Source organism: Capricornis sumatraensis, chromosome 3, assembly GCF_032405125.1.
Source record: "Capricornis sumatraensis isolate serow.1 chromosome 3, serow.2, whole genome shotgun sequence".
Taxonomy (NCBI): Eukaryota; Metazoa; Chordata; class Mammalia; order Artiodactyla; family Bovidae; genus Capricornis; species Capricornis sumatraensis.
This window is the reverse complement of record NC_091071.1, coordinates 136,595,658-136,615,926: the sequence shown is the minus strand read 5'-3', so window position 1 is coordinate 136,615,926 and position 20,269 is coordinate 136,595,658.

Here is a 20,269-nt window from a genome sequence, read left to right as displayed (position 1 = left end):
TACAGTGTTGATTAGAAGTGGCAAAAAGAGACAGCCCTGTCTTATTCCCCTTCTCAGAGGAAAAGCTTTCAGTTTTTCACTAGTAAGTATGATGTTAGGTGGGCTTCCCCGGTGGCTCAGAGGTAAAGAATCTGCCTTCCGGAGACACAGGAGAGCGGATTCGATCCCTGGGTCAGGAAGACCCCTGGAGGAGGGAATGGCAACCCACTCCAGTATTCTTGCATGGAGAATCCCATGGACAGAGGAACCTGGCAGGCTACAGTCCATAGCGTTGCAAAAAATCAGACACTCACACAGAGAGATGCTAGTCAAAAAAGGACAAACTTCTAGTTATAAGATAAATAAATTCTAATATACAATAGGGTGTTTATAGTTAATAAATACGATATTATAATACTTGAAAGATGCTAAAAGAACAGATCTTAAACACTTTACCACAAAAAAAGAAATGGTGATTATATGACATGATGATGGTAGATGCCAGATACAAGCTTATTTTCAGAAAATAAGATTCTTACACAATTGATAGGTGCAAGATACAAGCTAGACAAGATACCCTGTAGCACCAAAAATGACCAGCATGACCTGATAGCTAATTCTTAAGGGGCAAAACTTAAGTTTAATTTTAAGTTATTCACAGATCATAATTATGCTTGAGCTAACTGTACAGGAAAATAACATTTATAAAGTTTCAGTCCATAACCACAGTTTAGTTGTTTTCAATTAATCTTTGTGGCAGACATTGCTAATTGTCTCCTAGCATCTTGTCCTTTTTTCTTTTTCATAATAGAAAAATTTACCTGGATACATAACTCCACCACCAAAGCTGACATCTCTCAGCCACCTTTTCACCTAGATGTATCATGTGACCAGATTTTGACCAATAGGAAATGAGAGAAATTGATGTGCAATTTATACGTCATACCCTTAAAAATACAGGGATGTCTTCTTCCCCCTTCCTTATTCCTGTCTGTTGGAATGTAAAAGTCATGGTGGAAGTTAGAGAATCCTTCTCAGATCACAATATGGAAGTCATGAGTTGAGCATAACAGAGAATATCCACCACCCCCTGGTCTTCTTGAATTGTTTCATTCAGACCATTAAGTAAGAGAGAAATGAATTTCCATCTTATTTGACCCACTGCTATTTTGGCCTTTGTTACAGAAGCCAAATTAATATCCTAAGTTTTACAATCTTTGCCTAAAATTTCAGGTTTAAAATAAAAACCTCAAGATATTGCTAGACATATTTTTATCTAACTCACTGCAGCTTTCAATTTTAATCACAATTTTGATATTACAAAACAAATGAACAAAAAGACCAGATAAATAATATCCTTTACAGAACATTATCTTAATAGGGGCTCCTCTTCAGCCATTTGTTTCTCTCTTTTCACTCTCTCTTGAACACAATTCAGTCAAGTTCTTTCTCCTTCTCCTCCACCAAAATCACTTGGTGAGTGACTGGGATCAACAATGACCTCCACATAATGAGATTCTATGCTTAATTCTCAACATCAGAATATCGGTACATATTTCCCTCTTTGAAAGACTTCACTCAGTTTACAGAACAGCTCACTCTCCTGGACTTCCCCCAATCTCACCAGCTGCTCTGTGTCAGTCTCATCTTCATTGCTCTTACCTCATATTATTAGAGTGCTCCTCAGTCCTCAGAAATCTCTTTTCTGTCTACATTCACTTCCTTGGTGATCTTATCCAATCTCATACCTTTGTTGTTGTTCAGTCATTAAGTCACGTCTGACTCTTTGTAACCCCATGAACTGTAGCACAAACAGGCTTCCCTGTCCTTCACTATCTCCTGGAGTTTGCTCAAACTCATGTCTGTTGAGTCGGTGATGCCATCCAATCATCTCATCCTCTGTCATCCCCTTCTCCACTTGCCCTCAATCTTTCCCAGCATCAGGGTCTTTTCCAACGAGTCAACTCTTTGCATCAGGTGGCCAAAAGACTGGAGCTTCAGCTTCAGTCCTTCCAATGAATATTCAGGGTTAGTTTCCTTTAGGATGGACTGGTTTGATCTCTTCGTAGTCCAAGGGTCTCTCAAGAGTTCTCCAACACCACAGTTCAAAAGCATCAGTCCTTCAGCACTTAGCCTTTTTTATAGTCCAACTCTCACATTCATACATGACTACTGGAAAAACCACAGCTTTTACTATGTGGACCTTTGTAGGCAAAATTATGTCTCTGCTTTTTAATACACTGTCTAGGTTTGTCATAGCTATTCTTCCAAGGAGCAAGCATCTTTTAATTTCATGGCTGCAGTTACCATCCATAGTGATTTTGAAACCCAAGAAAATGAAATCCCACAGTTTCCAAAATTTCCCCGTCTATTTGCCATGAAGTGATAGGACCAGATGCCATGATCTTAGCTTTTTGAATGTTGAGTTTTAAACCACCTTTTTCACTCTCCTCTTTCACCTTCATCAAGAGGCTCTTTAGATCCTCTTCACTTTCTGCCATTAAAGTGGTATTATCTGCATATCTGAGGTTTTTTATATTTGTCCTGGCAATCTTGATTCCAGCTAGTGCTTCACCCAGCCCAATAGTTCATGTGATGTACTCTGCATATAAGTTAAATAAGCAGGGTGACAATATACAGCCTTGACATACTTCTTTCCCAATTTTGAACTAATCCATTGTTTCATGTCAAGTTCTAACTGTTGCTTCTTGTCCTGCATACAGGTTTCTCAGGAGGCAGGTGATGTGGTGTGGTAGTCCTGTTTCATTAAGTATATTCCACAGCTTGTTGTGATCCACACAGTCAAAGTTAAACTTATAACTTTAAAACCATATAGATATTGCAACTCCTAAACTCTCTTTCCAGCCTATAAGCCCTACGATGTCAGGAATTCTTGTCTGCTTCTTTGCTGGTGCTTCTTCAGAGCCTAGAACTGGACCCGGTTCATATCAGTGCCACAAATACATAGTTGTTGAGTGAATAAACGAATAGCTAGAAGCTTCTTTGCTTTATCAAAGATCTCTTTAAAGCATTTAATATTTATTTTCACGTTGAAAGTCTTAGTAGAGGGCCAAGAAAACCCTACCTTAACTCAGCATACTGAGCATATGCAGAATAAAATTCAACTATGAATTTTCTGGTGGCACAGTCAGGCTCTTTCACCCTCACTGTTCTTGGCCAGCTATATGCAGGTTGTAATGCTGGGCTGGAAGAAGCACAAGCTGGAATCAAGATTGCCGGGAGAAATATCAATAACCTCAGATATGCAGATGACACCACCCTTATGGCAGAAAGTAAAGAGGAACTAAAAAGCCTCTTGATGAGAGTGAAAGAGAAGAGTGAAAAAGTTGGCTTAAAGCTCAACATTCAGAAAACGAAGATCATGGCATCTGGTCCCATCACTTCATGGGAAATAGATGGGGAAACAGTGGAAACAGTGTCAGACTTTATTTTTTGGTGCTCCAAAATCGCTGCAGATGGTGATTGCAGCCATGAAATTAAAAGACGCTTACTCCTTGGAAGGAAAGTTAAGACCAACCTAGATAGCATATTCAAAAGCAGAGACATTACTTTGCCAACAAAGTTTCATCTAGTCAAGGCTATGGTGTTTCCAGTGGTCATGTATGGATGCAAGGGCTGTGAAGAAAGCTGAGCACTGAAGAATTGATGTTTTTGAACTGTGGTGTTGGAGAAGACTCTTGAGAGTCCCTTGGACTGCAAGGAGATCCAACCAGTCCATTCTAAAAGAGATCAGCCCTGAGATTTCTTTGGAAGGAATGATGCTGAAGCTGAAAACTCCAGTACTTTGGCCACCTCATGCGAAGAGGTGACTCATTGGAAAAGACTCTGATGCTGGGAGGGATTGGAGACAGGAGGAGAAGTGGACGACGGAGGATGAGATGGCTGGATGGCATCACTGACTCGATGGACGTGAGTTTGAGTGAACTCCGGGAGATGGTGATGGACAGGAGGCCTGGCATGCTGCAATTCACGGGGTCGCAAAGAGTCGGACACGACTGAGCAACTGAACTGAACTCAGTCGGCCTTAAGAATTTATAGCGCTGCAGAACATGAGCTGATATGACAAAGTCAATAATAGGCTTAAAGAAAATGAGCTCTCATTAGTATTCAGCTCTTCATGTCTGTGAATGCTAGTCCCCAGTACAAACTCTTCTAGGGTCATAAACAATGCTCAAAGACCAGCACTTTCAAATGGTGCTTACAGGATCCTCTTGGCTTCTGTGTATATTTAACAACCAATTACACTCAGTGGGATTCTTGGGCAATCTGAAAAGAGCACATGTGTCTAATTAGAAATATTATCAGTTATATGCAGGCTCACTTAGTCCTAATATGACCTGTGTTTATCCAAAACTGAATTAGGAACTGCAATTAGCTTTCTCTTAAAAAAATCATCCTATTGGTGTTGCTGTTGTTCAGCCCCTAAGTTGTGTCCAAGTCTTTGTGACCCCATGAACTGCAACATGCAAGGCTTCCCTGTCCTTCACCATCTCCCGGAGTTTGTTCAAACTCATGTTCATTGAGTTGGTGATGCCATCCAACCATCTCACCCCCTATTGCCTCCTTCTCTTCCTGCCCTCTGTCTTTCCCAGCATCAGGGTCTTTTCCAATGAGTCATCTCTTCACATCAGGCGGCCAAAATATTGGAGCTTGAGCCTCAGCATCAGTCCTTCCAATGAATATTCTAGGTTGATTTCCTTTCGGATTGACTGGTTTGATCTCCTTGCTGTCTAAGGGACGCTCAAGAGTCTTCTCCAGCACCATAATTTGAAAGCATCAATTCTGCACATGTTTAACTTTCTGGATGTTTATTGAATGCCCTCTGAGTGAGCATCTCAAGGTGGGTGTCTCTATGTATGTCTTTCTGTGTGTGAGTGTGTATCTGAGACTACATGTCTGTCTATGGTCTAAAAATACTCTGTGCAGATCTCAGGAGGAAAAAGAAGAGCTGACTATTACCTGAAAATCAGTTGTTAAACAGAACATTCAGGAGAGAAAATACTTTCCATCTAGGAACCTAGATGGGCTTCTCTGGTAGCTCAGTTGGTAAAGAATCTGCCTGTAATGTGGGAGACCCCGATTTGATTCCTGGGTTGGGAAAATCTCCTGGAGAAGGCATAGGCTATCCACGTTAGTATTCTGGCCTGGAGAATTCCATGGACTGTATAGTCCAAGGGTTGTAAAGAGTCAGACATGACTGCGTGACTTTCACTTAATTTCACTTCAAGAACCTAGATTGGAACCTAAATTCTCTTCAGAGAATTGAGCAAATTTTTATTATAAGAGCTAGGTAGTAAATATTTTAAGGGTTCAGCTACCTTTGGTTTTTGGTTTTGTTTTTTAAAACCCTTTACAAATGTAAAAACCTTTTTTTAGGTCATGCGTCATTCAAACATAGGCTGCAGGCTGGATTTGACTCATAGACTATAGTTTGCCAGCTCCTTGTCTAGCCCGTCATAATAGCTTCATTCCCCTTGCAAGTCACTGCTTTAGAAGAGGACGTGTGACCCAATTCTAGCCAATGAGATATATGGGAAAATCTGTGAGATGCCTCCTCATCTCTCTGGCCCCCCAGAAACTACTGCAGCCCTCTTGTCATGTGGATCAACACAAAAAGGGACCAGAGCCAGAAGGGTCACAGGGAAGTGAAACCAGACCCTTAATTGTATCCTGCCTAAAGCCCATCCTGCCTCTGGACTTATTGCTATGCAGAATAATGACTTCCATCACCACTGAGCTCATCTGAACCAGTATTTTCAGCTACTATAACCCAAAGTCCAAATTCTAATTGATCCAGTTGGTAATGCATCCAGAGCAGATGAGAAGAGGAAAAAGAATAGTTGGGAAGATAAGATGGCAGAAGATGTTTTCTCAGTTCCCTGAATACCCTGTCCTTCCCTTGATCCTCCTCAACTCCCTCTCTGATTTCAGATATAAAGATGTCTGAATGAGTATTAAAAACTAGTTTAGTTTTTAAAACCCTAGGATTTTAGAGAAAAAAAGAGACATTAGGGATAATCTACCATAATTTCTTCATTCAGTGAATGAGAACATGGAGCTCAGAGAGAAGGAATTTGCCCCTAATTACACAGCTACTTGGCAGTAGGGATGGAATTAGACATGGATCTTAAATCCAGGTCTACATACTGAAACAAGTAACCCAAAGTCTACACACCAGGATACAGGGTCTTCCAACCGTGCTTATCATGAAAACCTAGAAATCAAGATTTCCCTTTGAACATAAAGAAATTGTTATATCCAGGCATATAATCATTATATCTGTGTATTAGTCAGTGTTCTTCAGATAAATATAAGCAATAGGCTGAGAGAGAAAGACTCTGAGGCTGAAGCTCCAATCCTTTGGCCACCTGATGCATAGCCAATTCATTAGAAAAGATCTTGATGCTGGGAAAGACAGAAGGCAGGAGGAGAAGGGGATGACAGAGGATGAGATGGTTGGATGGCATCACCAGCTCGATGGACATGAGTTTGAGGAAGCTCTGGGAGATGATGAAGGACAGGGAAGCCTGGCGTGCTGGAATCCATGGAGTCACAAAGGGTCAGACACGACTGAGCGACTGAACAACAACAACCGTATGGAGGCTGACAAGTCCCAAGATCTGCCATTCACAAGCTGGAGATGCATAATAGCCAGTGTGTGATTCTAGCCCAAATATGGGCAGGCTTGAGACTCAGGAAGAACCAGTATTTCATTTCCAGTCTGAAGGTGGGAAAAAAGCCAACAATTGAGTTCAAAGGCAATTAAGCAGAAGTAGTTACTTCTTCTTCATGGGAGGGTCAGCCTTTTATTCAGGTCTTCAATTGATTGAATGAGGCCCACCCACATTAGAGAGGGAAATATGCTTTACTCAGATTACCAATTTCTTTTTTTTTTCTCTTTCTCTTCTTCTTTTTTTTTTTAGCCAGATAACACAGCATGTGATCTTAGTTCCCAAACCAGGGATTGAACCCCTGCTTCCTACACAGGAAGTGCAGAGTCTTAATCACTGGACCACCAGCGAAGTCCTGAGCCTACCAATTTAAGAGTTAGTTACTCCCAGAAACACCCTTACATACACCCAAAGTAATGTTTGACCAAATAACTAAGCACCGCATGGCCCAGTCAAATTGACACAAAATTAACCATCACAATCTGTAAGCACTGGATTTTGGGGTCTGGGTAAAACGGAGGCAGAGTTGTACATACAGCCCCCAACACATCTATCTTAGACAAGGGTCCCTGGCTTCGAAGCTGTGGAGAACTGTGGTGTCAGGAAAAGAAGAGGTACCGAGGCCTCCTGTCTGAGCCCATTCTTTTGGATTTGCAGCTAAGAGTAGATAAACTACAGCTAAAATAACCCCATGTACACTAGAATTTGAAATGTCAATCCTGACATTTAAGAATAAAATGGAAAAAAGAACAAAAGGTATGAGTATCTTAGAGAAATTTACTCAAATAGAGAGGATTTTGGAAAGGCAGAGAGTGTGATAAGAATAGCTTTGTCTCTGTGGTTTTTCTAGAAAGCCAGGGGTCCTCCAGTTTTGATAAGAAGGTCCATTTATCATTCTTTCAGTCTTGTGCTCATGAGTACAGTGTTGCAGGGAGGGAAAAAAGCCATAATAGAAAGCAGTAGAGGAAGGGGCTCTCCCTTACTGATTGGAATTTTGGTCAGCGACAGAGCTCTCTGTAGTTGTTCATATAAAGATCTTGGGGCCCCATTAAGAAAAGATTAAAAGCTTATGATTGGGGTTAATTAGCATTGACACCTAACACCCTGTAAATGTTCAAAAATCAAAATAACAGGAAGAAAAAATAAGAAGGCGCTCTATAGAAGCCACATAGAGTAAAAAGTTTACAAAAAATTGGAAGCAATGTCAGCAGTTTCTAATGGGAAGTGAAAGACAGATGAAGAACTTAACTATTTAAAGAAATCAAGAGAGGCCCCATGAAAATGAAGATTCTATTCATGGCCTTCAGTAAAATTTCCTCTGAACCTTTTGAGTGATGAAAATGTATTATTTTTAGGTAAAGTACATTTGCAATTTCATTGCTTGGGCTGCATATTTGGTGGATTTTCAGGCTATCAGATAAATTTCACAGCATAGAGAGTCCAATCAGAGGCAGGAAGGAGACTTGGCCATTGTTGGAGGATGTAATTCTATGGCTTGTGCCAGAACTGGTGTTCGGGAGAACACCCGCTAAGACCACAAGTGCCACACAGCTGACAGCAATATCCTGTTTTTAAAAAATTAAAGAGAGGTTGGTTAATTACCATACTTTGGAGATCTAATCTGGTTACACCCTTCTAGACTGACAATCTTCTTCCTACTGAAATAAATGCACCTGGAAACTTCCCCAAAATACGCTTGTGACCCTATCCCACCTGAGAATTCATCTCTTCATCTTCTAAGGGTATCTGATTTTCAAGGCCCTAGAAATGGCCTCTTGTTTGCCTGACCTCCTTCAGAACCATGGCAAAGGGTCAAAGATTGGAAGCAGCATATCTGGAACAGGGCTAGAAATTAAATGATTGTGAATATTCATTAGAAGGACTGAAGTTGAAACTCCAATACTTTGGCCACCTGATGTGAAAAGCTGAGTCATTGGAAAAGACCCTGATGCTGGGAAAGACTGAGGGCAAGAGAAGGAAGGCAACAGAGGATGAGATGGTTGGATGGCATCACCAACTCAACAGACATGAGTTTGAGCAAACTCTAGGACACATTGACGGACAGGCTCTCCTGGCATGCTGCAGTCCATGGGGCAGCAAAGAGTCCAACACAACATAGTGATGGAACAACAACAATAAATTAAATGAAAGAGACAGAAATGAAAATGTCCAATGTCTGCTTACTGTCCAGGAACTGAGTTATTATCAGCTGAGCAGAGTTAGCTTCTAAAGATTTCCTCCTCCGGAGCAATCTGGCCAACACCTTGACTGGTACATGCCTCCTGAACCCACAGGAGTGGGCCACAGGCCCTAAGTAAAGAGAAGAGAATGGTGGGGGGCAGCACAGAAGAAATCTTGGCTGATGGTTTTTAATCCAGATTGTTCCATTAAAATAGACATACTATATATTTAACCTCAAGGAATAAGGAGGTGTGTTTTTTTCCCCCCCTTTCTTTTCTTCAACAAGAATTAAATGCTGTGGTGTTTGGAGACATAACTGTATAAATTGTGAGGAAAGAAAAAAACTCTTGTGTTCAGACTGTTTAAAATACTTTATGAACAAGGCCAAAGACATTACTACGTAGAAACCTCACACACAGAAACGTGAGACACAAAGAAATGAATCAAACTATGAAACAGTAAGTTCAAGACCTGATTGGGAGGTAAGGCTGGCCTTCTGACTCCAGAGGATTCATCCCCTCCAGTTACCATGTCTTCAGAACTGAGACAGGGGCCAGGAGACGGAGAAAAGAATATAGGACAAAGAGACACTTGTTTCTTTTTTTTTTTTTCTACAGTGTTTTAAATCTCCTAGACGCTAGGAAAGTGTCAGACATTTTGTAAATAATAACGGATAATGTGCACATTTGTAAGCAATCTTGTGCTAATGATATCCTACATTTTTTTTAAACCCTTAAAACAGCTGCTGATCTATCAAGTTTTTTTTTTTTTTCCCAAGATAAAAAGTACAGAGGAAATAAAGTCCTAGTCTTCTTTGTTTTGCTAAAAAAGTGTTGGTCCCAAATCCCAGGATATCATGGTAGCCAGGGAGAGACGGTCTGACGAGGAAAGATAGATAGAGGAGGCCAAGTCCGTAACCCTTTGCAGGAAGGGCTTTATGTACTGCCCCTGCTTTGGACTGTCTATGTCCAGGATGTTCAGTTCCTGAGTCTATGCCAGTTCTGAAAGGGACAAGAGGAGGTGTCTGATGGGGTTTTCTCCCAGAAAGGCAAACTAATGGCAATTAACAAGGGTGGCCAAGAGGATCTTGGGTCATTGGGTATTTGAAGGGATATGGGAAAAGACTGTTCAGGAAAAGGAAATTGAAGGCAGTTAAGTCCCTGTGTCCGCATGAAATGGAGATGCACTCTTTCCACAGTCAACATCCTTGTGTCTCATGGTTCGGAACACAAAGCATTCTGGATAGTAGGGAGAGTATAACCATTGCTCTCGGGCTCCTCCTCTTGGCAGATCACTCTCATTTTAGGGAACTTGCTTATACCAGAAAAATGGAGGCTTTCTGATCACATTCCTCAGAAATGGTTGTGAGAAGGGTGGATCACATCCTCAGCTAAGCTAGAGTCCGGAGCAGAAAAGAGGTGTTCTCTGGAAAGGAGAGACCAGAATGCAGTATGAGAGTCCCCATCCTCAGTGACCCAGAGCAAAGACATAGGGGCTCAAAAGCTCACTTGGCTCCAAAGTGACCCACTGTGCCCATCCCAGTTCTTGCTAAGCAATCTTCAAGCTCCTGAGTCTTCCTGATGCATAATCATCACCGTTTCCCTGACCAATATGCTTTCTTTCTTTGCCTGGGTTTCCTCTGACTTCTAAGTGTTCATTTCTTCATTCTCAGCATCCCTTTCATGACAAGTCTTATTTATAAGCCTATTAAACCAGAACAATGGTGCTCCCACTTTATCCCATCTCATCATAACAGACCTCTGGAAGAATTCTTTATGTTCAGAGTTTCTGGTGCCACGAAATGAGATTATTGTCTTCCTCAGACACCAAGTTCACATTTGAAAATGAATTCCTTTAAGAAAAATTCTGGAAATAGGAGGAAAAAGCACAGAAGTATTTCCCTGCCCTAGCTCTAGTCCATAATTGGCAATGATAAGTAACATTCAGTTGTATATAGTGACTTGTTCTGATTGAGCTTCTTGTGGTTCTCAACCCTGGCTACACATTAAAATCACCTGGGGGAGCTTTTATAAACAAATGCCAGTGTCCCAAGCCCTTGTGGTTCTGATTCAGATGGTCTGAGTTAGAACCCAGGCAACAGATTTTGATTCCTTGTAAAGTATTTTTTGGAGAAGGCGATGGCAACCCACTCCAGTAGTCTTGCCTGGGAAATCCCGTGGGCGGAGGAGCCTGGTAGGCTGCAGTCCATGGGGTCGCGAAGAGTCGGACAGGACTGAGCGACTTCACTTTCACTTTTCACCTTCATGCACTGGAGAAGGAAATGGCAACCCACTCCAGTGTTCTTGCCTGGAGAATCCCAGGGACGGGGGAGCCTGGTGGGCTGCCGTCTATGGGGTCGCACAGAGCAAACACGACTGATGTGACTTAGCAGCAGAGTATTTTTAATTTCAGTAATTGCGTTGTTTGTCTCTGTATGTTTATTCTTTAAATCTTCTAGGCCTTTGTTAATTTATTCTCACATTTTCTCCATTTTGTTTTCGAGGTTTTTGATCATCTTTACTATCATTATTCTGTATTCTTTTTCAGGTAGTTTACCTCTTTCCTCTTCATTTATTTGGGCTTCTGTGTTTCTAGTTTCTTCCTTCATTTGTGTAGTATTTCTCTGCCTTTTCATTATTGTTTTTAACTTATTGTGTTTGAGGTCTCTTTTTCACAGGCTTCAAGGTTGAATTCCTTCTTCCTTTTGGCTTCTGCCCTCCTAAGGTTGGTCCAGTGGTTTATGTAATCTTCTTGTAGGGTGAGATTTGTGCTGAGTTTTTGTTTGTTTGTTTTTCCTCTGATGGGCAAGGCTGAGTGAGGTGGTAATCCTGTCTGCTGATGATTGGGTTTGTATTTTTGCTTCGTTTGTTGTTTAGATGAGGTGTCCTACACAGGGTGCTACTGGTGGTCGGGTGATGCCAGGTCTTATATTCAAGCGGTTTTCTTTGTGTGAGTTCTCACCATTTGATACCCCCCAGGGTCAGTTCTCTAGTAGTCTAGGGTCTTGGAGTCAGTGCTCCCACCCCAAAGCCTCAGGGCTTGATCTCAAACAAGCTGAAATCCACAGACCAGTGCAGAGACAAGGTAGAGGCTCATGTCCCTGTGACCTGAATGGCAGGGATGCTTTTCCTTTATGTCAAGAAAATGAGCTTTGAATCCACAAAGTTTGACTATAGGGCTAAATCTCTCAACCACTCTATTTTGCTGAGAAAACCTGAAAAGAGGATGATTCTCTGATATGTTCACACCCAATTATAGTCACTATGACAACTCCTGATGAAATAACACCTGTTTTTGATGGAATTTCTTTGGCTGGTGAAATATTGGTGTAAGTGATGTGTGTCAGTCTCAGGCAGAAATGTCCAGAGTCAGCACATGGTTTGCCACGTTCTCCATTTTTCTTCTGCCACTAGACCCAGCAATGATCCAGGCAGAGGCTGTTCTGTTTGCCTAGCTGAGCTCCAGGCACCAGAACCCCTCGACAGCCATTTTTAAAAGATCCCCTGAGATGATGATTACAATGAACAGCTCAAGCTGAGAATCACTGCTAACTTCATAAACAGAGTCTGACTATATCCGTTTTTTTCCAAGTCAGAATTCTATGTTCCTCTCGGAGGCAAGCAGCTCAGAGGAGATATTTCCTTGATTCATGACTTGCTCTTGCCTGTCACGTACGTTTTCTTCATAATTGACTTAGACGTGCTATGACTCATTTCAAAAGTCAAAAAAGCCCAAATTCCATTTTAGGTAGATCTGAACAACTACAACAGTCTTCGTGCTCTCACATTTGAAAAGTGCATTCTACTCTACAGATCACTGTCTTGACGCAGTATCTCACTCCATCCTCACCACAGTCCTAGGGTAAAAAGGTCAGATGTTATTCTCCCATGTTAAAGAAGAGAAAACCAATACCTAATGACAGAGAGAGAGAGTGATTACCCCAGAATCACACCAAAGGAAAATGGAAGAATCGTGTCTAGAACCAGGTCTCATATCTCAATCTAGTCTTCTTCACATCCCTACAGTCTGCCTACAGTCAAATTTGCAACCCAACCCTATTGGCCCCATATTACGACCTGCCTTTATTCGTCACTTAAAGGGCTTCTCGTTCTCAAGGTGCCTGCGGATCGTGTTAAAAATGTAGAATCTGAGTCACTGGGTTCAGGATGGGGACTAGGATTTTATGTTTCTAATCTGCTCTTTGTGGGCACCAATGTTGCTGGGAATCATACATACTTTGAGTAGCAAAGTCATCACAAAATCACGACAGATATCCCTTCAAATAATACTGAAGAAAAAAATTAAACTGAGCTTCACTCCTCTACTGGATGCTCATGAGATAAGACACATTTATTGAAGCACATCATCCCGATCCTTGGCAGTTCTCTAACTAGAATATGTCTTACTCTTTTGGCAGCCAAATCAACATCGTGCTCATGTCTGGAACTGGATCAATAGCTTGAGTTACAGCAGCCATTGGCTATAATTTCTCCTCCCTCCCCGACTCTCCAACTCTCCTTCTAGTTCTCAGACCAGCAGGATAGGCCCACTGGGGCCAGAGAGCCATCTGGCCATGCAGCTGGCCTGGGCTTCTGAATCTGAGAACACAATGGTGATTCACTGTGTGCAGTCTAAGTCCTCAGATGACATCTTCCATTCCTGGAAATAAACTACCAGAAACAGTTAAGTTGACAAAGCGTTTTGTCTTAAAATCCATTCAAGTAATGTCATATTGGCATGTTCTTTTTCAGTGTGTTCTTATCTTTAAAATAACTTAATAGTTACATACCTTAGCGATATGTAAGAAGGTCCTAGAGAGCACAAAGAACAAGGACCCAAAGATGTAGGGTTATTCTTGCCATGGACTTGGAGCAAACGTGATTAGCATTTCATTCTTTAGAAAATTAAATGACAAAACCGCAGGCTCTCCAATGATCTTTCTTAGCCTTAATATTCTCTGAGACAGTGATTCTATCTTCACGAAGTAGTACAAGAAAAGATTTTAGAGAAATTTTCTCTCTCTTCCTCCTACTTAGTCATTCCCTTCTCCCAAAGGTATCCTACACTTCGATTGCCACACAGGCCATTTGATCATTGTCCGCTATACCATGGAGTCATCCCATATTAAACAATCATTATTAAGGACTACCCGTTGTATGTCATCCATACCATTGTATATTATCCAGTTTTAAAAGGCACATATGGAGAGAGTAACATGGAAACCTACAGTACCATATGTAAAATAGATAGCCAATGGGAATTTGCTGTATGACTCAGGGAACTCAGACAGGGGTGCTGTATCAACCTAGCGGGGTGGGATGGGGAGGGAGATGGGAGGGAGGTTCAAAAGGGAGGGGACAAATGTATACCTATAGCTTGTTGTTGATGATCTGTACCTACAGATTCTTGTTGATGTTTGATAGGAAACAGCAAAATTCTGTAAAGCAACTGTTCTTCAATTAAAGAAATGAATAGATTTTTTAAAATTAAAATAAAAATTATAAAAAAGGCACCATTGAGTGTATGCAGCTATGTCTTAACACACAGATACCTCCCCTCAGTCCCCTGTGAGTTGGATTATTTTTTCCTAGCCCCCTTTGTCTCTGCTTTTAATCCCCTGCAATTTGATGAATGTATATTCACATTCACAGAGTTGCTAAAGAATAGTATTTTGAAATAATAATCATTTATTCCCTTTTACTTCTCTCTACTCCCTCCATGCCCCACCCCCATGTTCTCAGAATTTACCTCTGCTCTTCTTGGCCCCAAGGAAAGAATATGCTAAAGAAAAAGAGCTACTCTTGTTGGTCTTTCTGCCTCTTCTTTAACAAAAGTCCCCAAGGTAAGGGAGGCTCTCAAAGAAGCTGAACTGAGGATTTCTCTCAGCCCCTAAAGAGACTCCACCACAGGTCCTGCCCTGACCTCTCTCCCTGGTGACACCACCTGATGTCAAGACATCAAGACCACAGAGAAAGAAGGGAATGGCTGTAGGGTACATATAGGCCAATATGTACCAGAGATAATGTCTCTCAAGAACCCCCTACCCAAACAGAGCATGCGTGTGGCTGAAACCTTCTGTACCTGAAGGATGAAGAAGACAAAAAGAAAAAAAATGGAAACTGGACAGGTGTGGGAAGACCTGATATCAGACTACCCCAATATCTTAAAATTGCACAAGATCCAGAAGTATGACACAATCCTGGGGAGAAATGGGGAAACCCCAGGAAGGACTGAGGTTAAGGTATCTTTCCACTAGCCTAGCAGAATGAAGCTTGCAGTCAGAAATCAAAATCTGAAACTGAGTTACTAAAATGAAGACAATGAACTGAAATATACATTATCCCTTTCTAAAATTCATAACTGCTCTCCGTCCATAGGATGCTGTATTGCATTGCCTTGTGTGATCAACTCTGGTAGGAATCAACACTGCAGAATACTAGGGAATCCAAGATACTATTCATTAAGTATTCCTTGCTAGCTAAGCATCCTTGAAGTACCTGGAGCCATGCACAACACATATATAGCAGTCTCAGTGAATACTGTTTGCTGGCTGACTGGTTGTCTGAGCAACCCGCATATTTAATGAAACACTGAAACGACTCCCTTCCTTTATCTTAGCATGCTAGTTTGAATACAGACAGAAAGCTATTTGAATCAGTAAAATGTCAGCAGAGACTGGGCCCTTAATAATAGCTTTTACCAGATCCATTTCCTCAGGTTAGTCCAAAGCTCTAGCCTGCAAGAATTCCATCCTTTTCACCAGGGAGCTGACCCTGGAAGGCAGACAGCTGCTATAAGTGTTTTTACAAGAACTGTAAAGGCGTTAACAGTATTGAAGCTCCAGGAGCACTGTGAAATTTGGGATGCTATGTCCTGAAGTGTGACTTTCACCTTTGGCAGCTGTGCTGTAACCAGACATGGCCAGGTGTTAACTGAAATTGAAAATAGCCTTTCAACAGTCCCATGTCCTCATTATTTTTAACATCATAGCTCGTGTTGCTAAAAATATTCCCAAATCTCTCCCTTTGGACAATTTGGAAGGGGAGGTATTATAGTAAGAAATAGATGGATAATAACCACTCCCTACTGGAAGTTCAGAATAAACACCAGTGAAGGCATCAAGATCCCTCTGAGGGGCAGCCATGTTGGATTCTGTCCATTGCTGCAGAGGCTAAGACACACTTCAAACAGCTTCTGCATCTCTTCTCATCTGAAAGTGACAGGATTTCACATTTCACTTTAACAGTCACTGTTCAAAAGTACTAACTTACCACCCACGAATCCTGTTTTGTTGCTTCCTTTTCCTTAAAAAGATTTTTTTTTTTAAGTGAGGCTTAGTATTTAAGTATTCAAGCAAGGAAACAGGGAAGAGGTATGATTTTTAATACCTCATCGCAAATGTCAGGCTTGTGACCCTGGGTCTTATTTCATTGTCAAACCTATGCCTGCTAAGAATGCTTTCCTTATTGACGTTTTCAGTCATAGCTATGTTTAGTTCACTGTCCAAGTGATTTACTGGGTATTCCAGACATTCAACCCAAAGCAAAAAGGTTGAACAAGTAAGATTAATTTTTTACTATCCACACCTAGAAGAATGCCAAGGACTCTCTCTGCAGACACTGCAAAACTGACAAGAATCTCTTGTCTCCAAGTTTTCCAGATAGCAGCTATAAAAGGAAAAGCCGTGGACCCAAGATATTCTAACAAGTTAGAAACCTACAGTTAGGTTATAGACAAGGATAGAAACATTCTCAGCCTATCTAGCTGTGGAGGTATAGCAATTAGCCAAGGTGGCAGTGGTCAAGCTCTCTCACCCCACCTTCTGCAAACAATGACTTTGCACGGTTATGTAACGGTGGAGATAATTTACAGCAATGCACATGCTTATCCATATGGCACCTTTGTTCTGTATACCTGTATAAGCACCACCTGAACCAGCCCTTGCAACTGCATCAGCCATGAGAAAATGTGGCATTTTTGCCTTGCTGCAGTACCAGCTCCTGGGAATGAAGCATGTCTGCAGTCGCTACGGCTCCTCACATTTTCTCCCACCTTCCCTGCTTGTGCCTTGCCTACACCGTGTTCAGCGATCAGCGAGACACTACCCTAGATACTCTTCCACAAGTTTAGTTAGGTCACTTGAAATACTCCTCTTTTCCTGACTACCATACAGACACACACGTCTTCACTGTCTGTGTGATGTCTGCTCCCCAATTCTAATCTTACAGATAAATGTAATAATAATAAGAGTTCCTAACTCATCTCAGGAAGAAAAACTAAATAATTCAGTTTTAAGGGTTTAAAACAGAGTACATGGCCAGCACCAAATATTTGTGATTATTACCCCTCAGGGTAATATTACATACACAAAGTTATCACTTATCAATGTTACAGAAACACCATTTTCAATGGATATGTTATGATTATTCTAGAACCTGCAGGTTAATTACATATTCTCTGTTAGGGTCTTCCCTTTAGAGTGCTGAGTCCACAGTCATTTTACCTGAAATTCCTTGGACAGGGCATCCTTTATGATTACCCACCTCACTTAAAGTTTCCTTATCACACAATCAATACGATACTCAGAGGCATCTCATTTAAATCTAAACTTAGCCCCATTGATTGACCCAGAAGCCATCCCTCCATTCTTGGTCTGAGAAAGTACTTTCGGCCAACCTACCAACAATGGGAGAGAATGTTGAGCCTGCAGCTGGACAGAGACAGCTCAAGGTTCTTCAATTATGTGCATAATCAAGGAGAAAGTGGCTGAACAAGAATTTTCAAGTGTGGCTCTGTAAGAGAAGCCACCCCACAGAATCTTAGAGCACGGCTAAATGTCAACAACACTGACCAGCTAATCTCCCTAGTACGACGGCTGAGACCAAACAGACTACCAAGGCTTATGACAGCAGTACATTTCTATAGCAAGGAGGCCATAATTCCCAGTCAAAAGGAGTTGTTAGGACAAATAGAAAATCTGTAAAGTTAGGGCAGATATCACAGCTCCAGAGTGGCTACAAAAACAAGCTTGTTCCTACTCAAAAATGGTGGCCAAGACATTGACTGGACCCCCCCCCCCCCATGGGTTCCCAGTCCAGCTTTTCATAGGCTTCCAAGGGTTCCAGCCAATGGGCAGCCCAATTCATTTCCAACAAATGTTGAATAGTATTCTTTTTGTGTAACCTATCCCTCAGCCTTTCCTGATCCAGAAATGACAGCAGTTCACCTTATAGCTCTGGACTTGGACTAGATACACTACTATAGGGCTGAAAGCACTTACTTAATTTTGGCTTCTTAAATAGGCACAGTCACCAAATGGTCTCTTCCTGCTCACTCCCCTCAATAGTCCTCATCCACCAGACCACATGTCCATTCTTTCTTTCATCTCACAAAGTCTCAGGCCTCTATCCTTCCCAGTCCCAAACCTGTTTTAACTTACTGGCTATGTGTAAATACAGGATCATATTCTGTGCAAGATTCTTAAGCAAGAGATGCTACCAATAAGAATATGTTTGTGCAATGTGTTCTTATTAAGCATGATTCATTCTTGCTGTAGTAACACCGCATAGGAGATACAGCAGAAATTTAAGGCACAGACTTGACCTCAGGAAGCATATAATTATTAACCTCTTCTAATGAACATCATCTCCCACTCTGCTAGACTCTAAGAAAATGGTTAGTAAATTCTGTGTGTAGGAAATAATGTTATGGCATAATACAATGACAGTAAATGGATGCTAAATAAACTCCCCATTTTCTCAACCCCAGCCCAGCAAAAGCCTTAAATATCTCCAATAATAAGTGAGTCTTTGAATGAGAAAAGCCATCAGATCACATGATGAAATCATCAAAGGCATGGGTATACACACATGAATTAATGGCTTTTCTTTAAACCGTGAATCTGAAGTCCTTTGCTAATTCTTGATAAAGCTGGCCAAGTTCAGGCTATGTGTTCTTATTTAAAAACTCACATCTGTTTCTTGTAATTCATTAAGTGGCAAAACGCCACTCTCCTGCTTCTGTGCACCTATTGTTTAACTTGGCTCTGTTTCCAGTGGTCTGAATGGTGTTCTCTCAGATGGACAATGTGTTTATTCATTTAGCTATAGCTGTTGTTATTATAAGTGTGTCTTTGAAACAGACTTAAAATGTCTGGAAGGAAGAAAAACACCTAGAAGAAAGAAATCAAGCATATCTCTTTTTCTTAATGTTCTTTTCCCCCTACCCAAATATTAAACACATCCTACTCCTCAGAACATCTTTCTGAAAGATGTAGTTGCCAAAAGGGTAGTAAACTATCCTGAGATTGAATCTAAGTAAATTAGCTTCTAATCCCTATTGTTCAAACATTAATAGGCCTTGTCAGGATGCCTTGGCCCTCATGAAAATGCTTCTGCTTATTGTATGATGCTAAAAATGGCCCCCAGAACCCATCTAGCTCAAATAAAATGAATCTTTAGTATCATAATTTTTAGTAAAATAAATTACTCAAGGCACCATTTTGTGATGCAGGGAGCCTAAGATTTTGAATGGCAGTATAGAAAGGACTTCCTGATGGAATATGTCAACAAAAATGAAAACAAAGACTACGGTGTCCATTTGATAAGGATGAAACATGCAAAAACTGAAAGCTTGCTCTTGGGAGAAGAGCCTTTATGACTTCTTGAGTCCCTCCAAGCTCTAGGGTTGAATGATTCCATAATAATAATGTGACTGCTTTGAAAAGTATTGTGAGATAATGAGATTGGCCAAAGAGATAACCTGAAGGAAAATCTGAGTAAAGAGTGACGCCGTCTGTCAATCATAAAGGAATTCAATAGTTGAAACAGAAAGAGGTCTCTTGAGAAATGGTTGGCCACAGGGTGCTACACCTCATCACATTTCTTGCTGGTAAAACCCTCTTGCTTTGCTTAGAAGGGTTCATTTGCTGAGCTTTCACAAATGTAGAAATATGGACTCAGCAGTTTACAAAGCCAATTGGCAGTTTCAATCGTGTCACTTACAAGAAGAATTTGATAACCAATTCAGAAATGAATTGTGCTCCTTTCCTCTCTTGATTACCACACCTCACCAAACCCATTCTGACTGTTCCAAGCATGTGGTCTCAAGTCTAATTTGTTGTGGGGTTTATGTACTGAGTTATTTCCAGAAAGCAAAGCTCTGAGGTTTAGCGGAGGGTGGGGAGGGAGAAGAGAAGAATATCTATTAAAAATATCACATGACTTTCTTTTCATTCAACAATAAATGTGTTCTAGCAAGAAGGAACTAGGAACATAGTCCATGTTGATTAAATTTTATCTGCTCATTTTAAAACTTATAGGACAATAACTATATTAACATTTATGTTCCTTATCACATACATCATAGTCAGTACCACAGTAAAATAAAGCTGAAAATGATAGATCAAGTAAACACAT